The sequence below is a fragment of the Falco punctatus genome, assembly GCF_963210335.1.
Source record: "Falco punctatus genome assembly, contig: scaffold_33, whole genome shotgun sequence".
Classification (NCBI taxonomy): Eukaryota; Metazoa; Chordata; class Aves; order Falconiformes; family Falconidae; genus Falco; species Falco punctatus.
The window spans coordinates 631,850-656,962 of NW_027660146.1; the positions used below are offsets into that span (position 1 = coordinate 631,850).

Below are 25,113 nucleotides of genomic sequence, written 5' to 3' on the forward strand. Positions count from 1 at the left end.
GAACTGGTCCCAGTCCGAGCTGTGGGGGTCCTGGTCCCGGTCTCTAGCTGCGGGGGTCAAGGTCCCGGGGGTGGCGGTCCTGGTCTCAAATCGCTAGGGTCCTGGTCCACGGGGTCCCGGTCCCTAGCTGCAGGGGTCCGGGGCCCAGTTCGGTCCCGAGCTGCTGGGGTCACGGATCCCAGTGGTCCAGGTCCCAGTCCTGAGCTGTGAGAATCCCAGTCCCTGTCCCATCTGAGCTGCGGGAGTCCCAGTCCTGGGGGTCAGGGTCCCGGTCTCGGTCCCCAGCTGTGGGGCTCCCGGTCCCAGTCCCTGGTCCGAGCCGCAGGGGTCTGGTCCCAGGGTCTTGGCCCCAGTCCCGGTCCGAGCCATGGGGATAACTGTCCCTGTCCCAGTCCTGAGCCACGGGGGTCTCAGTCCCGGGAGTCCCAGACCCGGTCCCTGGTCCGAGCCGTGGGGTTTCCGGTCCCGGGAGTCTCGGTCCCTGTCCCAGTCCCTAGCTGCAAGCATCATGGTCCAGGGGGGCCCGGTCCTGGTCCAGGTCTCGAGTCGCAGGTGTCCCGGTCCCGAACTGTGGGGGTCCCAGTCCTTGGGGTCCCCGGCCCGGCCCAAGCCGTGGGGGTCCCAGGCCCAGCCGTCTCAGTCCCAGTCCCGAGCCACGGGGGCACCAGTCCCGAGCCGCTGGGGTCCCAGTCCCCAGGGGTCTCTGACCTGGGCCCTGGTCTGAGCCGCAGGGGTCCAGTCCCGGGGGTCTTGATTGGTCTGAGCCATGGGGGTCCAGTCCCGGGGGTCTTGATCCCAGTCCGGGTCCGAGCCACGGGGATCTCGGTCCCAAGCTACAGGGGTCCAGTCCCTGGGGTCTTGGTCTTGGTCCCGGGCGTCCCAGTCGCAAGCCGTGGGGGTCCCAGTCCCCGGGGTCCTGGTCGTGGTCCCAGGCCGCGGGGGTCCCAGTCCCCGGGGTCCCGGTCTGTCTGAGCTGCAGCAACTAGTGAACTAGTTGTCCGATACAACAATTGGAGGGAAAGTCTCACGCTTCCCCTGTTCCAGCCTGGTAGTCCTGCTACTTCTTTTGTGTGGTGAGCATAAGGACCGCTGAGCTGACTGGAATTGACTGAAATAAGGACTGGTTGAGCTGACCAAATAGTGAGTCTCCTCTAGAAAAAGACCATTCCTATAGTCATACAGCAAACACCCTAAAAATCATTCTTCTTGTTTAAGTTGTGTAAGAAAAAAAAATAAATAATAAAGAAATATTAAAGAACTGTATAGATCTGCGCTAGAAAACCCAGGACATCTACTTACACGTAGTACAGTAGAACTCCTTCTTACTGATCAAAACAATTCATCCAAGACACAATCGGAGGAAAAACTTCTGCTGTTTTTCACTCGGTTACTGTACTCTGTCAGCAGCGCATTGCTGGAGACAGAAGAGAAGAATTAATGTCTTCTGGAAGAATACAGTGTCCAAAAGAAATGCAAACCCAGCATCACTAAATTTGCACCCCAATCTAGAATGTTAACTGTTTCCTCAGCAGCATCAAAACAGGTTTGCAAATGCATGAAATTTATAACTATTGCATGTATTGTTGTGATGACGCAATGAAAATAAAAGGCATATCCAGTGACTAATGTTCACTCTGATTTAAATACTTATTTCCATTGAATTTTAAACTCACTGGGTGAAAAACTTGCTCAACAACTTTTTTTTTTTTTTCTGGAAAGGATCCCTTTAGCAAGTGTTGTGACCCCTTCTTAAATGGTTTTCAGTTCATCGGTCCCCCTAAAAAATTCTCCAGTTAAGCTCATTCTATTATGCACATGTGAAATATTTTTTTCTTCCTAGCCTGAGGTTTTCTTTTAACCTAAACGTAGCTAGCTTAAATTGATATCACCTAGGCTCTTTGATATTTATGCTGCTCTTTTCCAATAGCCATGATGTTTTGTTTGCCTCTCAGATGGGAAAAGTGTGTGGTTGTAGAATGGTAGTGCATTTTTGTCCGTGGGGCACAAAAACAAGGGCTTATTGGAACCCTGCAGTTACGGGTCTGAACGTTAAAGCTTGATCTGAAAAAAAAAAAAAAAAAAAAAAAAAAAGAGTTAATAGAATAGTGATTTGAATTAAAAAAAAAAGGGGAAAAGGGGGTGGGGGGGAGACACGGACACGACAGACACCAGAATACAGTAATATTATCCAGAAATCCTGTGTCTTTGCATCTCACGTACATTCTCATTGTTTCTTCACTCCTTTCCTGTTTGCATAGGTGAAACGGACCAGCACTTCATCGGGCAAGTTGTTTCTCTTCCCTTCCTCCTGAAGGGGAGGCAACTCCCTGGTACTCTTGGACTTCTTTGTTTCAGCAATACCTTGATGGAGCAGATAGAGATAAGGAGCATTAGATGCAGGAGCTGGAGCAGTATCAGAAAACTGAAGCCTATAAAGTCTTTAGCAGGAGAGCACAAGACAGACAAAAAGGCAAATCACAGAGACAAGGTATTGAATGGGACAAAAATATGTGCCTGGAACAACACAAGATTCCCAGCTGGTTGTGCAGACTGACGCTCGTTTACAGCCTTTGATGTAAAGGCTTGTTAAAACGTGGATGCCTATCTCAGGGAGCTCATCTGTGGGTGTGAAATAGAACATTTTTCTTCCGGCAAATCCTAGTTTCATAAATAGGACATACAGCAACCTACACCAGAAATAATGATTGTCATTATTTTGTCACAGCAGTGACCAAACCATTGTTAATTGTTCTCCATTGTTCTGGTATTGCTTGTTAAAGAAAATGTGTGTTGAATTCAGAAATTTAAAGTGCTAAAGCAGCTAAGTGGCAGAACCAGGCCCTGTCCCTAGTGTAGCCCTAATCCAAGGCTGGTTTAACACCCAGTCCAGTTGATCAGTGGGAGAGCAGAGAAACAACAGATGATCAACTGTGCACACAGGTGCTCGCAGAAACACAGGTGTTTTGAGAAAAAAAAATCAGTATATGTGAATAGGAATTGCTTGTTCAAAGACTAAGTGTGCTTGAAGGAGTGTGTGAGTTAAAGCAGGCAGAAAGATCACGATCCGAGGAGGAGCTTGGAACCGAGGCAGAGACTGGAAGCAAATAGATGAATCAACAGGGACAGGGTCAGGTGATGGATTTGCAGAACAGGCAAGACCAAAGGAAACTTCTAAAAACCTCGGGCATTGACAAAATAATGATTTGATAAGCGTATATAAGCTGCGCTGTATCCCTTTGCTCTCTGCCACTTGCTTGGGGTGGTGGCCCAGCTCTGAGTGGCGATTAAAGCAAACCTAGTGGTACCCACGTCTGTGTAAATTTCTCCTTTAACTCTATATGTGAAGCATATGATGAAGTGCTGGTAATCCACCGGCGTTGTGACTGTTGACTGATGTCCCATGTTAGAATAAATACATGTACAATGGCTAACAGGCCTCACATGCATGAAGAACATGAGAACGGTGGTGCTGGGTCAATGGGTCTGTGCTTTTCTCTAGTGCTCTCCTTGCTACCACCTAGCACTCAGCTGGCATATTCATGGGCACAGACAGGACCAGCCCAGCCTCTTGTTTTCCAGGGAGCCGATCACCACACATATGGGAAACAGACAGTAGACAAGATGTAGTTCTTCATATTCTTTCCATTGTTTTGCTAGAGAACCTAAAGTTTGATAGACCTTATTTTGTTTATATTTACATTGGCACTTCAGTGGGTCCAGACTAAATGGCCACTCTCTACCTGACTGCTCCAAAAATTGGTTTGAGCCCTCAGTTAGTAACCAGCCGTTGGTCAACTTTGTCTTTGAAATACAGCAACCTATGGTAGAATAGGAAACTGAGACAGTTAGGGACATCGGTTGTATTTACTCGAAGGAGGGGGAAAATCCTGTATGTGGCACATGAGCGACTGCTCTAGGCAAATGGCTTTTTAGAATTAGAAGCCATCCCTGCCTTAAGTGACACATTTAGAAAAAGTCTCTACGTGAATAATAAGCTCACACAGCAAAGCTGCAGCTACCTGATAGCACAGTATTTTTCCTGGTTTGGAGGATTTTTTTATTCATCTAAAACTTTCCAACGGTCGTCACTGCTAGTTTACTCCCTGTATGACAATTAAGTAGTAAACGAAGGTGTTTTCATACAATGGAACAATCTGTGTGTTTGCATATTTTTAACAGCTGTTGCAAAGATGTACTTGAAACCCTGAAGAGCTTTTGCTTTTTATACTACTGAAAACCACGCTACACAGCTTTTTGCAAATTTCCAGTTTGGAGAATCGCAGAGTAATTGTTCATTTGTTTCCAGGAAAGAAAAAAACCCCAACACATCTTCCTTTAGAGGCAATATATTGCTGCAGATTTTAGATCTATCATTTCTATTTCACCTACCTCTTCTCCAGCTCAGAAAGGTCTACTTCTTTAGAAATTCTTTTTGTTTGATATGTTAGAACATCTCTGTGTATTAGTGAAAAAGGAACTGGACCTGTCCTTTGTCTCACTAAATTCTCATTTCCATAATACATGCAGTTTTCCTATACTTATTAAAGAAAATTACCAAATCCCATACAGCTACCTGGGATCATGGATCAATCTGAATATGCGTGGCCCAGCATTACTTTTTGCAACTGATCTAAAACTCTGTGCCAAATTCTATCATAACCCAGGAATGGAAATAATGGGGATGACGTACTTTGCATATCTTCTCTGCAGGTTGTTATGACCCACTGCAAGTAAATAAGAAAAAATACAGGTAGTGGACATTTCTAAATAAACCTCTGACATCTGAAGAAGTCATTTTAATATCAGATTTATTCTCACCATACTTTCTGCATGGAAGACCAGAAGAATCTATGCTTTTAATACAATTTGTGCAGGAAAGCACTGGCAAAAATACTAGAGTACTTGTTACGTTTGTTCCTACATCAAACATGCCGAGGTGAGGCTTAAAAGCCCACCAGTGAATTCACATTTGCCGCAGTGCTGTTAGTAACAGCTGTAATTATCCGTACTTTTTTGAGAATGCTTAAAATGAAAACACAACCTAACTCTCAGTTATAGAACAGTGTAGCACAGCAAAGACGTTATCATCTAATTTTTTCATTATAAGATGTGGGTGCATAACCAGGAAGAACACTAACAATTATTTCTTAGTAAACCTTTACAGCATAAAACCATTTAGTGGGGCAGTGCAAATCAGAACATACTCTGACTTTAACACGAAAGAACACTTCTGCTGTATAGGTAGACAAAAAATTGACTTAGTGGGATATTTTCATTCTCCCAGTGCTGTTTCCTCTCCTTTCATTGTCAGTACCCTAGCTACACAGTGATTTTTGTGGGACATTAGGGTTAGCATAGATGTTAGGTTAGCTTTAGATGCTTTACATGTTAGAGATGCATTCCTCGTGATTCTGCTCCACGCACAAGAAAAAGCCCAGTTTGCCTTTGCCTGGAGCGGGACTCAGTATGTCTTCAAACAGTTTTCTGCAAGGATACAAACACTGCCCCACTATCGCTCACAATGCTCCGGCCACAGTCCTAGCACAGATCACCATTCCACCTGGCCTCACAGTGTATCGATACATTGATGGCATCCTCAGCGGGGCAGAAGGGCCAGAAAGCGTTACAGATGCAATGAAAAACATTTGGGCAACACTAATCAAGTTGGGACTGGAAGTCCCAGAGTCAACGTGCCAAGGGCCAGCACGAGAAGTTAAATTCCAAGGAGTCTGGTGGGTTGCAGGAGCTGCCTCTCTTCCACCAGACTCACTGGAAAAGAAAGAATCTGGGCACAATCCATCCAGTACGCTGGAACTACAACAAGTTCAAGGGACTGTGAAGTACTGGCGTAACCATATTCCTGCCTTTTCTGTCATTGCTCGTCCCTGGTAGAATTTGTTATTAAAGGGAAAATCATGGCAGTGGACATCTCATCAGCTCTGTGGTACCGTCAAGTTCCCCTTCCTGCAGGAGCATAACAGAGCCTGGCCGCGGGGTCTCCACTCCGCTCCAGCCCCCGTTACTCCTGTCAGCACGTGCTGAGGTTGCAGGCTGCGTTGCTTAGGGAGCCGTGGCAACACACATTTAGGATGGTGAATGCCAGCCATCCTGAAAGCGACAGCTGTCTTTTACCCTAAAAACCTTCCTGTAATACTATGCTTCTCTGAGGTCCCAGTTTTCTTGAATTGCCCCCACCCCAAAGCAATTTCCCCACAGGGTCCCTAAGCAAGGCAGTGGAGGAGTGGCTCTCTCAAACTCCCTCCCAGCCCTGCCCTGGCTGAAAGAAGGCAGAAAGAAGCCTTCAAATGAGGGAAGTTCTGGCTGCAAGAGAATACAAGCTGACCAGGTCTTGGGATCCACTGACATCAACAGAAATTAGGTGAAAACTCCCCTTTCACATGAAACTCAACTCCCAAACCAAAAAACAGTTGTGATGGGAAACTATGGTGGGGGTGGGAAATCAGCGCTGAGGGCAGGAAAGCATCAGCAGGATGGGAAACCATTGAGATGGGAAGTTGTTCTGTCATTAAAAGTCAAACTGTCACAACGCTGGCTGACCCAGGTGCTGGCATAATGATCGCCATGGAGATGGAACCCCAGAACACTGTTTGCCCCAACAAACGCCACGCTGGCCAACTGCCACGGCATAGAGCAGCACACTCCTCATGGTGCTCCTGCCCTCCGGGTAACCCCCAACCAGCTGTGCCGGCCAGCATCTCACCCCATCACCCCCCTTCGCTTCTGCCCACAGAGAGGTTCCCCCTCCAGCTGCCGACGGCATCAGAGGTGCCCGGCACAAGCTTCACCACTCTGACCATGCCGCCACTGGTCACTGCTGGTGTGCTGCCCTCTGTCCCAGGGCTGCTGATCACTATTCGGCCTTCCCAGCTCCCCACTGTCACCCCTCAGCCCGCCAAGCCCAAAGAATCTCCTGGCCCTGCCCAAGCTGGGGCCAGATGCCTTCAATGAGGCCTCTCCTGAGCTGGCAGAGGACAATCTGCAGTTTCAGGATGAGCATTCGGCCACTATGGACAGCAGTGACCTGCTCACCTGGCTCTACAGCATCCTGGAGCTCCATGAAGTTTTCAGCGGCTCCTGCTTGACCACCCTCCTCAACAAGCTCCTGGAGCTCTCAGAGTATGTGGCAAAGGGTGGCTGCTCCAAGGAGCAATCACTGGTGGCAGGGCTGGGGGACAGCAAGGACACCGACCGTGGTGTCCCTGATGTCCCTGTCTTGACCACCACCCTCAACAGGATCCCTGACCTCTTAGAGTGCATGATGGAGGGCGACTGTCCCAAGGACCAAGTGGTGGCTGCAATGCAGGAGGACACCAACCCCTCCTGGCAGAGGGTGGCACCATCCCCCTTGCTGGACGCCAAAGGCAAGCAGGGTGAGCTGGCAGCGGTCTTCCCCACCCGGCTGCCAGAGAGTCCCATGGAGCCCTCTCAGGAGGGTCCTATGGACACTTCAGAGGAGAGCCCCTTGAAGGGATGCTCAGAGGGTCTCCACTAGGGTCTCCCAGAGAGTCCTCAGCAGATCCTGCTGAAGAGTCCCCTGGCCAGCCCCCGACTGCACCCCCGCATCATCTGCCCTGCATGGCCCAACTGGTGGAGGAGGTGCTGCGGAGGCAGCCCCGGGTCATTTTGACCCTCTTGCCACCACCACCGGGCATCTCCTCCTGCCGGGTGGTGCCCAGATCAGGCAACGCTGCTGGCAAACAGGCCAAGTGCCCCACATTGGCTGACGCCCTCGGGATGCCAGAGACGTCCCCACGGGGCAGCATGCCACCCAAGAAGAGGAAGAAGATGGTGGTGTGCCCGGTGGCAAAAAGCTCCAAAACCCTCTGGGAGGGGAAGCCGGACAGGGATGCCACGGCGGTGGGCTGTAGTGGGGAGCAGGGGTCAGCAGCAAGCAGAGGGCATCCAATAGCGACTACGTGCCCACCAAGCGAGCCAGAACCCTGAGGAACACCAGGAGACAAAGTGCTCCACACTGCCCCAGTCGCCGTTGATATATTGATAGAGAAGGTGTGGAGCACAGATCCCTCTGACGTGTGACCTGCACCTGCCCACTGCAGCCCCAGCCCTCTACCAGATCTGTCTGTCTTAATTCATTAAACGTTTGACGTTCCTTGCACAGTGCCTCTGCCTGCGGTCATTCACGCAGCGGGAGATGAGGGTTAATGCAGCCCCTGCCACATGCAGAGATCTGACCCTCCACCTTCCCCTCTGTCGAGGTGACACCTCCACCGAGCTGACCCACTCTCTAGAGTATTTACAAATGAAGGGACTCTCATCAAGGGAGGCAGCCTTGGCAGGGGTGATAAACAAAGACCAGGCAGTGGAAAGAGCACCGTTACCTATGTTGCGCAGGAAGAAGACTTCCAATGAGGAAAGTTCTGGCTGCAAGAGAACACAAGCTGATCAGGTCTTGGGATCCACTGACACCAACAGAAAATGAGTTTAAAATAGGACAAAGATAATTGTGGTAGTGGGAGATGGTGACCTCTAACTGAAATAGTTCTGCCCCAAAGAGGCCAAAATCCCGCTTGGGGAGCATGCGTAGTCCGTAAAACACTTCAGCAGTGCTACTGAGGATGCGTACGCATTTGCATTAGAAGCGAGAAACCAGTCACCAAACCTGTGTATGACACATGACCATGCAACGTGCGGCGCTCTGAGAAAGGCCCTGAACCCCTTCTCAGTGTTCCAATTGGACCTAAAAACTTTGCACGCACTTTTTAATCGCTGCTCCCGAAGCGATTTCCCCACAGGGTCAGTAAGCAAGGGGGTGGCGGAGTGGCTCTCTCAGACCCCCTGCCAGCCCTGCCCTGGGCGCCGGTGCCTCCGGCCCTGCCCCAGCAGACGTTGCTGCGCTGATGGAGGGGCTCCCTCCCTCTCCACTGCATTTGCAAAGGGAATGGCTGGCTCACCCTTTGCTGCCCACGCAGCCACCCTCACCTTTAGCTGCTGTCATTCCCAGGGGCGCCGGCTCTCTCCCAGCACCCTCACACCTTCTCCCTGCAGCACTGCGAGAGAAGCGTTCGCCAGGCACACGGGTGCCGTCACTGCCCTGCGCGGCTGGGCACCCCAGAGTGGCACTGCCTGACTGCCTCCCTCACCAGGCACCTCCACCTCCACAGTCTCAAGCTCCATCCCTTTAGATGGAAAGGGGGTCACTTTATTGAGAAGTAACCGTTCCTCATGAGGAACACAGTCTCTTCAGGAGGCAAAATACTTTAATAGCACTTAGAAACAAAGCTGGGGCATTTGGGGGGCCACCTCATCACTACTCCAAACGATGTGTCCTTTGTGGAGAAAAACTGAAGAGCTAGACAGTTTCCAGAGGACAGCAAAACCTGACCTGCTGAGAGCTTAGGACAGTGCACGTCATGTTCTTCTTCACACCTGGTGCACGTTTGACAAGCTGCGAGATGATGGTAATTTACTTCCTTCAGAGAGGACAGCAAGACACTGTTGCCAACTCAGCGTAGGTTTTTGGTTTTTTTTTCTGGTTGGCCAAGCAAAGAAACAGAGGCAGTTTCGAAGTGCACAGAAGCACAGCTGCAGACATAATTCCTGCTGTCATGCAGGCAGCAGGAGTGAACTTCATCCCTTTGGGTCCTTTTGAGAACACCAAGCACCCAGATGGTGCTGAAGGATGTTTTTTTACATAGGGGACCCTTGGAGAGAATCAGACATGTCCAGTTTTATTCCCTGGGAAAATGCCCTGACACTGCCCTGCCCCTCAGGTGGCGTAGGACAATTAAACTTATTAGTAAGCATGGGCTGATTCCTGGCCCACCATGATTCGAACAGCAGCCCACAAATCCCTCAACTAGTTTTGTTCTGCCTGTACTTATGACAGTTACATTGCTCTATGTTGTGGGGGGAAGCAGATCACACAGCTTGCTCCTTTGATGCGCAGGGCTGCATTTCAAAGGACTACGACAAGCCCAGAAGAGCACAGCACAGTACGGCTTACGAACCAAGTAAATATTGCATCACAAACCATAATGCATGTGTCTGTCCGAGAAAACGGGGTTTATGTAGGCACATGCGAAATGGGTCTCCTGCTCAAAACCCAGCAAATCCTGTTTAGAAAAGTTCATATATTGAAATGATAGGGCAACATGCTTTTGGATTTGTCCCTAAATCCCCACGTAGATGTAACTCCTTCACTGCCATATGAAATCGTACAGCTAGAGGCACTTTTACGTAAAGCCAAGAAAGCTCAGCTCAGAAGGCAAAGATCCTTCTTAAGGGAACGGATCATCTGTAACTAGAAGACACCTTCCCACCCACTGAAACATAGCAGCAGAGTTAAAAGCAGTTTTTAAATTCCAAGTGGAAACATTCAAAGTTTGAAAAGTACAGGACATTCTCTTCCTAGCACAAAATAATCAACTTTTTCCCACTTCTCTGTAAACCTTAACCCCAGTGCTTTGTATTTTTCACACTACAGCACAGAAAGCCAGTACCCACAGTTGCACAAGGACTTCCACTGCCAGTGTGCGAAGCATTGAGGAGTCTGGGTTCAGCCTTGGCAGTACAGGAGTGATCCACCTCAAATGCACTGCACAGCCTGCATCTGGGGGTATCACAGGTCAATAGTTAATCTCTCCTTTTCCTCCCAGTAACAATAAAAAGAGAAAAAAAATAAAATCTCCTTACTTCCACGGCTCTTCTTTACAGGCTAGAGGTTTATGGAAGTGATGACCCATTTCACCCAACATACAAGACACCTTTTGAACAATTTTTAAAGCTGTCCAAAAACCCCCAGATCTTATACAACAATTAGTCCAAAGAAATTACAGAGGTCTCTGCGCTACTGGACACATGCAGGAACACTTGTGTTTACTGGACACCTTTGTAAAGGGAAAAGGCATTACACCAGCATACCAGATCCTTGCCCAAAAGACTTTTCAAACCACCTGTTTGTTGACGCAGTCACTGCACTTCTACCCTTCCACCCATGACAACATCCTCTCAGGGGCAGACTTGCCTGCCCTTGATCACAGAATCAGTCAGCAGAGTTCATATTGAACTAAGCTAAAAACTGGGCCCAATCTCTACGTTCACGGTTGGGATACACGGCTCCTATCACAGGGCACACACGGCGGTCCCACCTGAGTTACGTATCTGAAGTTGCATTTCCCATGGGTCAAATATTCCTCTTCAGATCTGCCTTGAAACTGAGGGCTCATGGTCAGTGAGAAGAAGAGAGTTCCTTGCCTCCTGTGCAGTCAGGTCACATTCCCCTGCTAAAAGCAGCCTGCTCAGGCCTCCCATTTGTGTACAATCTGTTAAAAGAATAAAAACAATTCTGAAGGTTATTCATTTGCTTCCTTAAACATCCTACCATTTGCAGCATCCCGCCCTCAGAAGACGACTTCTGACATAGCAACTTCTCCAAGCAACCTGCTACAAAAGGCAGGTCAACAGAATCACCAACAGCCAGGTCTGTACCCTTGGGGAGACACTTTCAAAGCTCTTTGGAGGATTGCACTGGATCTGTGTGCTTTAGACCCCACTGCATGGATTTACTATTTTACTGGCAAAGGTTTTATGTACCACACATGAACATCCTCAAAACACCTACTGTAATGATCTCATGCATAGACACAATGATTCTCTAATATCACACAGGAAGAACTCAATGGATGCTCCTACCAAGGCAGTGGCTCCCTTCTGTAGCCACTGAACAAGCAAAAGGATGGATCAGAACAACATTATCAAGCTCTGAAGCAAAATTTCTCTCTTCCTTTAGCTGTAATTTAGAGCTTCATTGAGTGCTGAAGAGTGTCAGCCTGACAGCTCTGAAGCGTGAAGCGCTTGATCCTCTGTGCCAGAACCGCACCAGCACTGGCCACACAAGCTGCCTGTGTACTCACAGGGTCAGGGTCAGGGTCCAGGTCCAAGTTCCGGGTCTGGGTCTGTACTGCCCTGCCAGCGCAACACAGAAGTGAGGAAAGTAAAATGGAGATAGAAGTGTTCTTTCTCCACATAGTTGATGCTGGCAGCTTCTTGCCTCCAGCATTCCTGCACCTCAGGAGCTTGGGAAATGACAACAAATGTGAAACCTCCTGAAAACAATTTGCCTGACACACCACAGCGTAACACTTCCGTATGCCCACACCACACTTCTGGCTCCCAGCTGCTCTCCTGCGCTTCCCTGTAGCTATCTGGGAGGCACCTTTTCCATCTCCTCAGATCTGGCCAGCTGAAGAACACCCAACTCATGGCTCTAACATTATTCCTCTTCCTCTCAACGTCTTCCTGGTGGTCTCAGCTTTCTGCCCTCTAGATAAGGGGTTTATCATAAAAGGACAAGGATAGCACTGTTGGGTTTTGTTTTTTTTTTTTCCGTAAGGAAGCCAAATACTTAAAACTCTTTATTAAAATATAAAAATTAAGAGGAAGGGAAAAGCCAAAATGACAGCCAAGTGGATGTTTCATTTGGTGCTCAAACTACCTGAATACTTAACGCTGCAGCTGCCTTTAGATGGCTGATCAGGATAAAGCCCCAAATCCTGCCACTAAGGTTTCAAGTTACAAAATAACATCACCTAAGGGAAGGTAAAATGGATAAACACAAACATTGCCGTATGTTTACAGGGCTTTCACAGCACAATGGTTCTCTGATGGCACCGAGAACTTAGCAGTATGAAGAATTACAAAGGTCAAGAGCTATTTATAAGCAACATACCCTTAAATCAACACTAGTGACAAAAGAGCCAAGCACTTGACTTGCAGAACGGCAGATGATTTGTGACTTTCTCCACAGCTTCTACTACTGATGAAGCTTATAACTACCTCACCATTTGGGAACGACATCCATTGCTAGTGTTGCTCTGGATGGAAACTCAGCAGGTTGGCATGTCCATTCCTTCAGAGCCAGAAGGAATTTGTCATTACAGGAATTCTCATGCCACTGAACTGGCAGCAAGGTACACAAGCCTCTTAATCCCTTTTTATACTTTTACACTTGTGCCATAAAACCATTCTCCACTCTCCATCTCACCACCTCTCCAAGCAGAAAAGTCCCATCTGCCACACACTTGTCACAAACTACACGGGATATGACACAGGTTTCAAATACATCAGAAAGTATCAAATCAGAAACTTTAAAACATAAAAGAAAATTAAAAAAATGTGGCAGTGGGAAATTATTTTCTACCTTGACTGTTAGGTTCATAAGCTGCTAGTAGTTAACATTAAGGGCTCACTATTTCAAGGTCATGATGGCAACAGTTCTGCAATGTGTGGATACCAGCGAGAGAATTGCTGCCTTTCACCAGTTCAGGTGCTCCACCTATACCTCTTCACAGATTTGATTTTTTTTAATTATTATTTTTTAAATGCTTATCAGGGTAGGATCTGCCTACCAAGACCAGATTTTAAGTGAAATTACATTACGCTCCTCTTGATTTAAATACAGCAAGATAGCTCCACTGCTACATTCAGCCACAAGAACGTAAACACCTCCAGCTTCATAGACACCCATACATTTTTTTTGTAAGGAACAAATGACTAAACATGGAACAACACTATGAAAAAGCAAAAGAATGCACACAATCAGCATTTCCCTATTTGGACCAAAAAAAGAAAATCTCTAACAGCAGATAAGTCTAAATTAAAAATCAGCCACATCCAGATCCCAAATGGGGGAGGGGTTATTGTATGCCACAGACCTGGACTTGACTGTTGAAGGAAATGACGCACTAAGGAAAATTTGAGGGGGTTCTGCAGAAGTTTAATGAGAGCCTTGGCAACTTCACCTGGGACATGAAAGGTGAATGCGCTACACTATCACCCGCAATAAAGGAAACTAGTCTCGTAGTTTGAGTTCAACACCACATCCGCAAACAAAATGAGGCTGCTACATTTGAGGAACACTGATGAAAACCTCACCTGCCATCCCAAAGTTATGCTACGGCATTTCTTCCCTTTTTGCCATTTTCCTCAGCCTTGGTACATCTTTTGAAGAATCTGAAGCAAGGGCCCATAGCTTCTTCCTGTTTCTAACAGTGAATGTCTGGGTTTCACACGTTGGTTTCTTGTGCGGCGCCAATAAGACCCAACACTTGCCTTCATAAATGCATCCGTACACTAGGGAAGAAAAGGAAAATTACCAGTCACGACATTGTACTGCCCACAGGGCAACAGAGTGCCCCACTCATAAGCGGACTTAAGACAGTAAATAACCCTCAAATATTATGATAAACAAGCACAGTTTAATCATGTCCTTTTAAACTGACCACCAACACAATCTAACAAGAAGACACATTAAGGGAAGCAGAGCTGTAGTTAAAAAAGTGGGGCTTCTCTTTCCTCTCCTGAGGGTTTACCATCCAGAGCTGGCTGAAGTTCTGAACCTGTAAACCGCTCCCCCACACTTCTATGCTTGCTCTGGGAAAGAAAGACGGCTGTTTGAATTCTTTTGCAGGTACAGTCTTTCTTTACTTTTGAGTTGGAATGAAATGAAAAGCTGCCATCAGTCCCACTTATGGCACAGAGACACACCTATGTTCCATGCACATGCCTGCACAGAAACGCACACAGAGGGAAACCATCCCTTGGGTATTAAATACAGAAACAGCACTGAAAACCTTGACTTCTGTGAGTCCCTGCAGCGTTCTCCCAGGTCAATTCACAGCATGCTTGTGGCAGGATCACCACTGATGTGCGTCACTTGCTTTCATTTCCATCTTCATCTCTCACCTGGCACTTGCCACCTCCAGACTGCAGCATGCACAAAAGCAATTCTGTTTGCTAGAAGCACAGCACCGTGCGCACCTTCTGCATGAAGTCTGGTATTTAAAGAAATTGCTGTAAAGAATAAAAATCTGCCAGCACCATGACACACATACACACTGTGTTTTCTGAACAGGGACGGTATATGAAACCTGCAAACTAAGGACTGCGACAGCTCGCTCCTTGCCCCTCTTCTTTTGCCCTCAGGCTGGTGCAGGAGCTCCTTTCACCAGAGCAGGCACTCCACAGACACAGCCTCACCGAGGGGAAGGGTGGGGAGGGGATAAGGGCAGAGGGAGTGCAGGAGCGGGCTGGAAACTAGGACCATGCGTGGCAATCAGTTAGCTGAGGGGAATTTGCTCGAGCTTGTCTAGACAACAATTAACATGATGAGACATGTTTACAGAGCACAGGGGAGTGGGAGACGGATGGCGCCAAGGATGGCGCCAAGGAAAGGTAACACCTTGCTGTTAATGGCTGGTAGTTAACCACCAATCAGGGATTGCCTTGTATGCAAGGCTTAGCTTCAAGAACCAATGAGTTTAAAACGCGCAGCTTGTGAAAGTGTATAGAAACTCGTGCTTCTGTACAACAAATTGACATTTGCTTGCATCAAGCTGTGTCCCGTCTCTTCATTCGCTGCAAACTGGTGACCCCGACGTGATGCGTTTAAGGATCTAACGTGAAGGGCTCTCAAATGGCCTATCTGAGCGACATGCAGCGAATCCCACAGAACTTTGAATGATCTGCTGAAAGGAAGCAGGAGCCAGCCAGAAATCCCTCCGGAGTTGAGAGGTGAGCTGTGGGAAATCTGTAACAGGGAATCAGGCTTCGTCCCCAGAAAGAGATGTATATGGATTCATGAAGGGTCTTCTAGTCAGATCCGGGAGTCCGTGCCTCAGTCTCCTCAAATGGTGACCCCTATGGTGGTGTTCTGAAGCCTTGGAAGAATAAGGACGGAAAAAAGACAGCTCGTGGAAGAGGGCTGCATTCTGGAGGAGATGGCTTGGCTGAATGATCGTCTTGCTGTCTGGACCAGGCGGACAACCTAAACCCCGAGGATAACACCTGTATTCATCGAGACAGGTGAGCAGCCAAGAAACTTTAGAGACTTTGAAAGAATGAAAGTGTGTACATACAGCAGCCAATGGTATGATGCTGCCGCGGAGGGGAACTCCGTGTCGGGAATGCATTTAACCTCATGGTGGCAAATTCTGACTCCTCTTTGCCAAGTGTGGACTAATTCTACTAATGGTGCTAAACCAGAGGAAGCTGTAAATTCCACCGACAGCGTGACTCTTCTCAAGATGCTGTCAGCGATGGCGATTCTGTCCACACCTCCTCTGCCCCCAAAGCTTCTGTCACTGACTGCAGCGACCCTCACAACACAGGACCAAGCACGGGAACAGGACAACTCGGACAATGATTTTATTGACACTGATAAACCTTTTGATCCAGGTCCTATAGATCTGGAAAAGGAGCTAGACCTTTCCCCCACCCCCTTGTCTCTCCTGATGCATTGATTGTATTTTTGGGGAGGGTGAAAGGGAGTCTGAGGGATTGGTGGCAGGAATGCAAGTGGGAAACACTTAAGTGATGGGTTTTGGGAGTCGCTATGGCATGTTCAGTATTTTGTCAGACAAATCAACCTGCAGAGTGGCAGCCTGTGCAATACGAGGCTGTTAAAGAGTTAAGCAAAGCAGTGCGGGAAGGGAGGATTCATAATACATTTGCTATGTCCCTTCTTGAAGCGGTGGCAGAGCCTTGTACACTCACACTGCATGATTGGAGGTCATTGCTTTGTGTGGTGCTGGCTGGTGCAGTGTATGATGTGGTTATTTGATTTTTGTGAGCTATGTGTAGTGGCCTTGACTGAAAACCTTAATCAGGGGATTGCTGTTAACTATGAGCAGTTGGCTGGAGAAAATAACTGTGCCGATTCTGTGACTCAGGCAAGGTATCCCAGGGACAACTGTTTGCAAATGAATGAGACGGCTATTAAGGCAGTCAGGATGTGGGAGTCTTGCCACAGTCTTGCAGGGTCCTAGGGAGTCACTAACTGTAATACTAACTTTATTGATTGGCTTCAGAATATTTTGCAACAAGTTGAACATAAGGAAGCTCAAGGGTTGCTTTTAAAACAACTAGCTATGATAATGCCAATGAAAATTGTAAACGGGCAACTTTCACAATCGCAACCCCAACATGTGTCAAATGATTGTAACGCAGAGCTCACAGCAGACAGTAATTCTCAGGCTGAGTTCTGGAATGCAGCATAACACATTTTTGCTTCTCTAATCTCTTCTGTAAGAATAGTACACGCTCTTAACTTGCTTAGTAAATTAGGCTGCTAGCTTGCTAAACAAAGTAATACTACAAATACTGTTCTTTTTTTTCTGGCTTATTAACAGATGTTGATTCTGTCCATCATATGTTGCTACAGAACCGAGTTGCTATTGATTTTTATTATTAGCACAGGGACACAATTGTGAAGACTTCGATAGGATGTGTTACGTGAATCTGAGTGACCACTGTGAATTAATTTACAAAAGTATACAAAACTCAAAAGCCTTAAAACAAAGATCTGCAACAGAGCCAGGGGCGGGATGCCTTTGGTCTCTTCTCATGGCTGGGAAACTTTGGGCCATGACTCAAAAGTATTACAGGATTTATTATAATTATCTTTAACCACCTTATTGAGGTTTGCCTTATGTCTCCCATGCCTTTTTTTTCCTGTATTCAGTGTTTAGTTGATTGTAACATAAAACAGGTCATGGTCACCCAGCTACACACCCCCTTTGCCTCCTCGCAATTAACAAGCAAAAAAGAGGATAGAGAATGTCTGAAGAGAGAGATAGGAGAGGAAACTGGAGAATATTTGACCTAACAAGAGATGAGAGAACAGCTGGGTATTGTGAAGGAGAATAGGAAAGATAAACATGGTTATCTAGTGTTTAATAGGTGTCTGCACGCTTGTAGAGATACATAGCTATGTAACTACATGAATGATTTCTGCCCTGAGCCTGGTGGAGCATACAGCTGTGGTTTGTGTCTGGGCTCAGAGATGTAAATAGGGTCTTCTCTGTTATGGTAAAAGTGTTTCTCTTTGCATAAAAAAAAGAGGGAATGAAGGGAATGACCCCAGAGGTATGTTCAGAGAAGGCATGCTATGTTTCGAACTTTTTGACTGAACCAGTTCTTGTTTGGTGTGCCCTTCCACCTATGTATAATGTTAATCCAAAAGAAGATACTGTTTACACTTTGAATGTCAATAATTGTCTTTCTGTAGATGCTAATGTAGTAGGAGGCTATGATGGGAACGTGTCGCAGCGGTTCTTCTCTTATCCAGAGTAACAGCAGGGAAAGAATTAAAGAGTTAAATCACCTTGTTTGGTAGGCAGTTAAGAATGTGAGTCAAAATTGCCACTGCTTTTTGTTGTTGCTTCAAGGACATGGCTGTGAGGATTTTGATGGTATGTGCTGTGCGGATTTTAGGCGCCCCATTGCAGCAACATGCTAACAAACTCTGAGAAAATGTCAGCCTTTTTGGCATCCATTCACTCAATTGGCAGTATTGTTTGTTTGCTGTTACCTTGGTTGCTGTCATGTTTGCAAGGGGCCTGCAGAACATGGCAAACCTGGTACTAGCTGTTCAAAAACAAAAAGGGGAAATTGTAAAATTGTACGGAACAGAGACAGTGGGTTATTTTGACATTGATAATATGTCTCAGTTGCTTTTTTAATTGTTCTATTACTTATACCTTGTTTTTACTCGTTCGGTTTCAAAGGTTCTTTTGTGCAACAGGAAGGGGGAGATGCAGGAGCGGGCTGGAAACTAGGACCATGCGTGGCAATCAGTTGGCTGAGGGGAATGTGCTCGAGCTTGTCTAGACAACAATTAACATGATGAGACATGTTTACAGAGCACAGGGGAGTGGGGGACGGATGGCGCCAAGGAAAGGTAACACCTTGCTGTTAATGGCTGGTAGTTAACCACCAATCAGGGATTGCCTTGTATGCAAGGCTTAGCTTCAAGAACCAATGAGTTTAAAACACGCAGCTTCTGAAAGTGTATAAAAACTCGTGCTTCTGTACAACAAATTGACATTTGCTTGCATCAACGTGCATCCCGTCTCTTCATTCGCCGCAAGGGAGAAAGACCCACAGAAGCAGCTTTGCCGCCCACTGCCAAAGCCACAGCCTGCTCATCCTGGTCCCTCACCCTGCCTGTGCTGGTCTGTGCCTCTGTCCCCCTTCCCGCCCCTCCGCTCCTCTCCCTGTCCCTCTCTCCTGCTGCTGATCCTGCATTCCCTGCGGCACCCCCCTGCCCCTCTGTCTCTGTCCCGCTCCAACCCTCTGCCCACTCCTCACCAGTCTCTGTCCTTTCTCCATCCCTGCCCAGCCCCTCCCGCTCCCCCTGCCCCTCTGGATGCCTCCTGTCCCTCTCCGGCCACCCCTCTGCCTTGACCCACGTCTCCCTGTCGCTCGGTGCCTCTCTCCCCCTCGTCCCTGCCCCACGGGGGCTCCAGGGCCTGGGCCTGTGCTCAAGCAGCCCCGGGCAGTGGCTGTGGGGCCTCCAGGGCCAGGGATGGGGGCTGGTGTCCCCACAGGGCCCAACTGCAGGGCAGGGGCACCCCAGTGCCTGCTGGGAGAAGGTGTGCCCCAGGGCATGCTGGGAGCTGTAGGCCTGGGGCCATCCCATGGCCAGGTTGTTCCCAGGGCATGCTGGGAGCTGTAGGCCTCGGGCCATCCCACAGCCATGTTGTTCCCAGGGCATGCTGGGAGCTGTAGGCCCAGGGCAGCCCCATGGCCAGGTTGTTCCCAGGGCATGCTGGGAGCTGTAGGCCCGGGGCTGCCCCATGGCCATGTTGTTCCCAGGGTATGCTGGGAGCTGTAGGCCCAGGGCAGCCCCATGGCCAGGTTGTTCCCGGGGCATGCTGGGAGCTGTAGGCCTGGGGATGCCCCATGGCCATGTTGTTCCCAGGGCATGCTGGGAGCTGTAGGCCCAGGGCTGCCCCATGGCCAGGTTGTTCCCGGGGCATGCTGGGAGCTGTAGGCCTGGGGCTGCCCCATGGCCATGTTGTTCCCAGGGCATGCTGGGAGCTGTAGGCCTGGGGCCATCCCACAGCCATGTTGTTCCCAGGGCATGCTGGGAGCTGTAGGCCCAGGGCAGCCCCATGGCCAGGTTGTTCCCAGGGCATACTGGGAGCTGTAGGCCTGGGGCTGCTGGCAGCCATGTTGTTCCCAGGGCATGCTGGGAGCTGCTGTTGCCCACCCTCAGCCTCCTGGCAGCCATTTTGGTCTGGGCAGGCACAGCCTATGCTGGGGCTGTGTCCCAGCTGAGGGGGGCCTGTGGCCGGCTGTCGGGCAAGGGAGGCCCTTAGGCCAGCACAGGGATGTCTGCTGCCTGCTGGCTGCCTGGGGGTGCAGTGGGGAGGCTCCAACCCCCCGGTGTGCCGGGCCCCCAGTGCAGCTGGAGTCAGGCCCGGCCCGGGCAGCCCTGGGGGTGAGCCGAGAGCTAAGGAGGGAAAGAGGTGCCGGCAGGTGCCCTGGGCACAGGCACCGGACACCCTGACTCACAGAGCCCCCCGCAGCCGCCCCGGCGTTCGTAGTTCCTGCAGGAATAGGGCTAGTGTGTTTTGCTGCTGACTCCGGCAGGGCCCTGGCTACACCTGCCCTGCTGAGGGACTGGGAATATGCAGCTGCCTGGGAGAGTCACCAGCCAGAGTATGAGTGCTCAAGCCTTGTTTCCCTTGCTGAAAAACACTTCCTTTTTAAATACAGCCTCTCAGCGGCGAGATCCAGGCAGTCGGGATTGCTTCCTGTAGGGCGCAGCCTGCTGACTCGAGGCTGCTGCCTTCATTGGCACAGCTGGACGCTTCTCCTCGCTGATGGGATGAAGTTATAAAGAATCACTAGGAGAGGCTGCAACTAAAGCAGTGATTAATTCGGCCTATTGAATAAGCTCAGTAAGGGGTGGCAAGCTTTCTGAGGCACCTGGGCTATACCAATAGATGAGGGTAGTGGGGTAACGGTGTGTTGCCATCAAAACCATAGAGCACAGAGAAGAAATGAAGTTCTATAACAACAAGTAGAGTGCAGGTGCTCCAGGAAAGTTCAGCTGAAGTTCACCAAGTTGTTGACCACTAACGATCTCTAAAGACCCCAAGAAAGGCCCCCAGGATCAAAGTGACATCCCCAAGTGCCTTATGCATATGTAAATAGTTTTGAGGAAGTAGGTAATACAAAGTACATCTTCCCATCTGAAAATGCTCAGAAAGGACCCTGAGGGGCTGGATATCGAACAGCGGAGCGTGTTGATGGGTCGTAGTTTGTTTTTTTTCCTTCCCACACAAAATTCCATTTTGTTTTGTGCGTAAGCAAAACTGCGTATTGCAATGTGTTTCCTTGACTGGTAGTCTTTTCATAACAGGTGGGATCTCCAGGTTTAAACCCTGGTGCCTGAAAACCCCAACAAGGACACATGCTTGGAATAAGGGTTCACAAGTCTGGGGTATGCCATGCTCCATTGTTCTATTCCACGATTCACAGCAAATGGTTCACAAACAATTCCTGAGGGGAGTGTTTTGATGGGGTGGGGGATTTATTCCCATGTTTCAACTCTTTTATCTAGATTGGACAAAAATGTTTAAGGCACCAAGCCCATACCCCGTTTGTTAGCCATTTGAATATGCCAACCTGGGGATAACATGCCTTTCTGTTTGTGGTGTATGGATTCACCGTGGGGTCTCAATACATACGAGTTCCCCCCTTTGCAAGGGGCACAGATCCCCTGCCCAGCAGGCAGCTCGTTGAGGAGCCCAGCAGGACCTTCTTTGCCAAGCTGCTTTCCAGCAAGTTGGCCCCTGCCTGTGCCGGGGCCTGGGCTTGTTCATCCCCAGGGGCCAGAGTCGGCACTTGTTGGACCTGATGAGGTTCATGCTGGCCCCGTTCTCTAGCCCAGCCTGGTCCCCCCATTCTAGCACACCCACTGTGGTACCAGACACCCCCATGTCCCATTTTGTGGGTGCCAGCAGTGCCCACATCTCGACTGGGTTCAGGCACTGAGGGTGACACAGCCCCAGATGCGGGATGGGTGGATGAGCCCCAACACCAGGATAGAAGAAAGATTTAACATTTCAGATGGGGGTGCACCCCAGAGGGTTCCCAGCCCTGCACCCTGCAAGCTGCTCACTGGCAGGGCAACCCACTGCTCTTCTGGGAGCAGCGCTGCCACCATGGGGGCTTGCAGAAACAGACACAGTGGTGCCGGCAGTCACATCTCCACCAAGCCTTTGGGCAGCCCCACAGGCGGGAGCAGCCCTCCTGCAGGCACGATCCTGCCCAGCACGGTCCTGAGGCTGCCTGCCCACGTGCCCTGCCCATGGGGACATGGTGCTGGGGCCTGGGCTCTGCTGGAGTGCTGCTGCCTGGCCCCACGTGGATGGTGCTGCCCAGGCCCATGGAGATGATTCTGTCTGGTGTCATGGGGCTCCTCTTCCTCATCCCCATTGGGCTCCTTCTGCCCACCTGCACAGGGCTGCTTCTGCTTGGCCCCGTGTCCTCCCCTTGGCCTTTGTCCCCATCTGCCATCTTCTCCATGTGCGCATCTGCCCCCAGCAGCTCTACTCGAAGGCCCTGGAAAAACCCTCTGGGCTCCAGCAGCCCTGGATAGAGCTGATCCTCTTTCCTGCTGCTCCTCTTTCCTGGCGGCGGGGGAGGGAGAGAACTGTGGGGTGGTGGTGAGCATGGTATGTATCCCACTACAGACCGCCTCTTGCCACTTGGCCATCATTACTTGCAGAAACTTTTGGTACTGCCTGGTTACTATGAGGGTGTCCTGGACGATATGGATGAGCTCCTCGGTGAGGTTCTGTGGGACCGTGGCCATGGCTGAGGGGCTGCTGGGGGTGGCTTCAAATCGGTGGGGCTCTACGCACTGTCCCTGCCATCCAATGGCAAATTCCTCATGCTTTGGCATCCCTGCCATCCACAAGGAATTCCTCCTCTGGCAACTCCAGGGAGAGTTTCCCCAGCTTCCCCACTGGCACCCAGGTTGCCGTGATAGACCAGGAAGGTGCAGAGCCGGGTATTGCCACTGGCTCTGCCATCACACCAGGCCAGTGGTGTGGGACACAGTAGAGGGAGCCCAGGGTAGAAGAGCCGCTGCATGACAGCGACAGCAGCAGGGGCTATGTAGACTGGTGCTCCCTTGGCAGAACATCTGCGCTCGCCCTGCAGTAGAGGACGGGGAAGAGAGAGAAGGCTGTTGCCCTGCAGTGCTCATGCACATGCAGGTTGTGTTAGCCCACCAATTTTATCATCAGAATTGGCAATTCTTGTATCAACAGTTTGGCCAAAAGTGTCTCTCTCAGGCTGCTGCACGCAGCATTGTTGCAGCCTGTCCAGACTGTCCAAACGGTATCCCCGGGCCCAGTTTTGGAGTTAATGGCAGAGGCCTTCAAGCTTTCCAACGCTGGTGTTACAACAGATGTAACTCATTACAATGCCGGTGGGGGATCCCCAGCAATTTGGTATTCCCCATTCCCCTGTGGGCCAAGCCATCGTTGAATGCATGAATGATACTCTTATATGCCTGCTTGAAAAACAGAAAAGGGGAATGAGGGGCATGAACCAGAGGCACGTTCAGAGAAAGCACGCTATATTTTGAACTTTTTGAAAATCTCTGTCGACCATGCGGTGCCTCCCATTGTACGATATTTTGTGTCAACTGGTGACAAGCAGCAAAAGCACCAAGGTGTCTTAGTACGCGGGAAAGACCCTCATACCAGGCATTGGCAGGACCGCATGGATTGTTAACTTGCGGGAGAGGTGATGCTTGTGTTTCTACAGATGAAGGTCCGCGATGGGTACCTGCTCGCTGTGTGCGGCCTGAGCTTAGCGTGCCGGACCGTGGGAGTGCTGCTGCCGCCAGTCAACCCAACAACTGATGTGTGGGTCTCCTTAGCACAGCAACTGAACACATCCTGGCTTGGTGTGCCCTTCCTGACTTGCAAACATTGTTGCAAACAAGTGAATGTATGTGGGGAATGAAGAATCTTGCTGAAAGCCTTGATATTGGGGATAAGTGATTACCTCTGTATAATGTTAAACCAAAAGCTGATATTGTTTGCACTTTGAGCGTCGATAGTTGTCTTTATGTAGATGCTAATGCAGTAGGAGGCTATGATGGGACCATGACACCCACATAAATCAACACGTGAACATGTTGATAAGCATAATGCGCTTAAATGCAATATAGCTTTGGATGAAGCAGGTAATGATGTAGTTGATTTATGGAACTGACGGGAACATATTGCAGTGGTTCTTCTCTTATCCGGAGTAACAGCAGGGAAAGCATTCAAGAGTTAAATCGCCTTGTTTGTTAGGCAGTTAAGAACGTGAGTCAAATTGGCCACTATTACATACAAAACAGAGCAAGGATTGGCTTTTTGTTGTTGGCTCAAGGACATGGCTGTGAAGATTTTGATGGTACATGCTGCGTGGATTTTAGGTGCCCCATTGCAGCAACATGTTATCAAAACCTGAGAAAACGTCAGCCTTTTTGGCATCCATTCACTCAATTGGCAGTATCGTTTGTTTGCTATTGCCTTGTTTGCTGTCATGTTTGCAAGGGCCTTGCAGAACATGGAAAACCTGGTACTAGCTGTTAAAAAAAAAAAAACCAAAACAAACGGGGGCGGGGGGGGGGGGGGCATCCCGGTAGCTGTAGAATCGTTCGGAACAGAGACAGTGGGATAATGTGCAGTTTTGGCCTTGCTTTGGCGATGTGCAGCTGAGATCCTGCAGCAAAGAGTTCAATAACTTTGAGGGAATATGAGAAGAAACCAGGATGTGACAGAAACAAAGGAGGAATGTGATCTCACCTCTAGAAGATAAGGAAACAGCATGAACAGTAGAGAGTACCTAGAGTGAACAGCGCTAAGGAATGTGTTGTATGAATTTGACTGATCACTCGAACTCTATTCATAAGCAGCTTGCAGAGTTGAGAAAAAACGTACAGGCCATAAAGGTTGAGAACGGGTTGACGGACTGGCTACAGGGTTTAGGAATTACTGGACGGTGAAAAGACTCCTTTCTGCACGGGATAACGATGTTAATTGCCATTGTTATATCTTTAGTGATAATGGGCTGCCTGTGGAATTGCTTTATGAGAATGATGAACAGATTGATAAAAGGTGTCTGGATCACTCAGAAACAGAAAGGGGGATTTGTGGAGTGGCTGGAAGACAACGGACATATTATGAGCAATGCAGACCACGTAACGTTGTTGTAATAGCAGGCCAAGCAGGCCGCAGCTGTAACAAGCAGCAGGTGTTGTGAAGGACATATGCA

The 25,113-nt window shown here is 49.1% G+C and overlaps 1 long non-coding RNA gene across 1 annotated transcript; it reads right to left on the minus strand.

Annotated features, from left to right (window-relative positions):
• Window positions 1-544: 544 nt before the first annotated feature.
• Window positions 545-19,512, minus strand: LOC308057808. The gene is made up of 3 exons (XR_013925466.1): window positions 19,230-19,512; window positions 13,915-14,112; window positions 545-2,361 (listed from the first exon to the last, which is right to left on the minus strand). It is a non-coding gene; the product is annotated as an uncharacterized lncRNA (long non-coding RNA).
• Window positions 19,513-25,113: the final 5,601 nt, after the last annotated feature.